Source organism: Arachis hypogaea, chromosome 16 (assembly GCF_003086295.3).
Source record: "Arachis hypogaea cultivar Tifrunner chromosome 16, arahy.Tifrunner.gnm2.J5K5, whole genome shotgun sequence".
Lineage (NCBI taxonomy): Eukaryota > Viridiplantae > Streptophyta > Magnoliopsida > Fabales > Fabaceae > Arachis > Arachis hypogaea.
This window is the reverse complement of record NC_092051.1, coordinates 69,421,315-69,423,787: the sequence shown is the minus strand read 5'-3', so window position 1 is coordinate 69,423,787 and position 2,473 is coordinate 69,421,315. Positions and strand designations below refer to the sequence as shown.

The 2,473-nt window shown below is 41.3% G+C and overlaps 1 non-coding gene across 1 annotated transcript; it reads right to left on the bottom strand.

Annotated features, from left to right (window-relative positions):
- Window positions 1–464: 464 nt before the first annotated feature.
- LOC112761544 (small nucleolar RNA R71) lies at window positions 465–572 on the bottom strand. Its single transcript, XR_003181935.1, has one exon. It is a non-coding gene; the product is annotated as a small nucleolar RNA R71 (small nucleolar RNA).
- Window positions 573–2,473: the final 1,901 nt, after the last annotated feature.

Here is a 2,473-nt window from a genome sequence, read left to right as displayed (position 1 = left end):
AAGCTAAAGTACAACTCTCTATAGAGGACCTAACAGAAACTTTCAAACAAGAAGAAGCCATGGCAGCCGAAAACAACAACAATGCCAACAATGCAAGGAAGGTCCTTGGTGACTTTACTGCACCTACTCCCGACTTCTATGGGAGAAGCATCTCAATCCCTGCCATTAGAGCAAACAACTTTGAGCTTAAACCTCAATTAGTTTCTCTGATGCAACAGAATTGCAAGTTTCATGGACTTCCATTGGAAGATCCTCATCAGTTCTTAGCTGAATTCTTGCAAATCTGTGACACTGTCAAGACCAATGGGGTTGATCCCGAGGTCTACAAGCTTATGCTCTTTCCCTTTGCTGTAAGAGACAGAGCTAGAACATGGTTGGATTCACAACCTAAAGAAAGCCTGAACTCTTGGAAAAAGCTAGTGAATGCCTTCTTGGCAAAGTTCTTTCCACCTCAAAAATTGAGCAAGCTTAGAGTGGAAGTCCAAACCTTCAGACAAAAGGAAGGTGAATCCCTCTATGAAGCTTGGGAAAGATACAAGTAATTGATCAGAAGGTGTCCTTCTGACATGCTTTCAGAATGGAGCATCATAGGTATCTTCTATGATGGTCTATCTGAACTGTCCAAGATGTCATTGGACAACTCTGCTGGAGGATCTCTTCATCTAAAGAAGACACCTGCAGAAGCTCAGGAACTCATTGAAATGGTTTCAAATAACCAATTCATGTACACCTCTGAAAGGAATCCTATGAATAATGGGACAAGTCAGAAGAAAGGAGTTCTTGAGATTGATACTCTGAATGCCATATTGGCTCAGAACAAAATATTGACTTAGCAAGTCAATATGATTTTTCAAAGTCTGTTTGGAATGCAAGCAGCAATAGTCAGTACCAAAGAAGCTTCATCTGAAGAAGAAGCTTATGATCCTGAGAACCCAGCAATGGAAGAGGTGAATTACATGGGAGAATCCTATGGAAACACCTATAATCCTTCATGGAAAAATCATCCAAACCTCTCATGGAAGGATCAACAGAGGCCTCAACAAGGCTTCAACAACAATAATGGTGGAATAAATAGGTTTAGCAATGGCAAACCTTTTCCATCATCTTCTCAGCAACAAACAGAGAATTCCAAGCAGAATCACTCTGAATTAGCAACTGTAGTCTCTGATTTAATTAAAACCACTCAAAGTTTCATGACTGAAACAAGGTCCTCCATTAGAAATTTGGAGGCACAAGTGGGTCAGTTGAGTAAGAAAGTTACTGAACTCCCTCCTAGTACTCTTCCAAGCAATACAGAAGAGAATCCAAAAGGAGAGTGCAAGGCAATCAACATAACCCACACGGCCAAACCTGGAGAGGAGGAAGAGGCAGTGATCTCTACTGAGGAAGACCTCAATGGACGTCCACTGGCCTCCAAGGAGTTCCCTAATGAGGAACCATGGGAATCTGAGGCTCACACTGAGACCATAGAGATTCCATTGAATTTACTTTTGCCATTCATGAGCTCTGATGAGTATTCTTCCTCTGAAGATGATGAAGATGTTACTGAAGAACAAGTTGCTAAGTACCTTGGAGCAATCATGAAGCTAAATGCCAAGCTATTTGGTAATGAGAATTGGGAGGATGAACCCCCCTTGCTCACCAAAGAACTGGATGACTTGACTAGGCAGAAATTACCTCTGAAGAGATAAGATCCTAGAAATTCTCAATACCTTGTACCATAGGCACCATGACCTTTGAGAAGGCTCTATGTGACCTAGGGTCAAGCATAAACCTCATGCCTCTCTCTGTAATGGAGAAGCTAGGGATCCTTGAGTTACAAGCTGCAAGAATCTCACTAGAGATGGCAGACAATTCAAGGAAACAGGCTTATGGACTTGTAGAGGATGACTTGGTAAAGGTTGAAGACCACTACATCCCTGCTGATTTCATAATCCTAGATACTGGAAAGTGTATAGATGAATCCATCATCCTTGGCAGACCCTCCCTAGCCACAGCAAAAGCTGTGATTGATGTTGACAGAGGAAAATTGGTCCTTCAAGTGAATAAGGACTCCCTTGTGTTTAAAGCTCAAGGATCTCCCTCTGTAACCATGGAGAAGAAGCATGAAAAGCTTCTCTCAATACAGGGTCAAACAAAACCCCCACATTCAAACTCTAAGTTTGGTGTTGGGAGGCCACAACCAAACTCTAAGTTTGGTGTTAAGAGGCCATCATCATGCTCTGAGTATTTGTGAGGCTCTATGAGAGCCCACTGTCAAGCTACTGACATTAAAGAAGTGCTTGTTGGGAGGCAACCCAATTTTACTTATCTATGTTAAATTTTTATTTTCCATTGTTATTTTATGTTTTCTATAGGTTGATGATCATGTGAAGTCACAAAAACAATTGAAAAAGTAAAAACAAACTGAAAAACAGAACGAAAAATAGCACACCTTAGAGGAGAAGCCTACTGGCGTTTAAACACCAGTAAG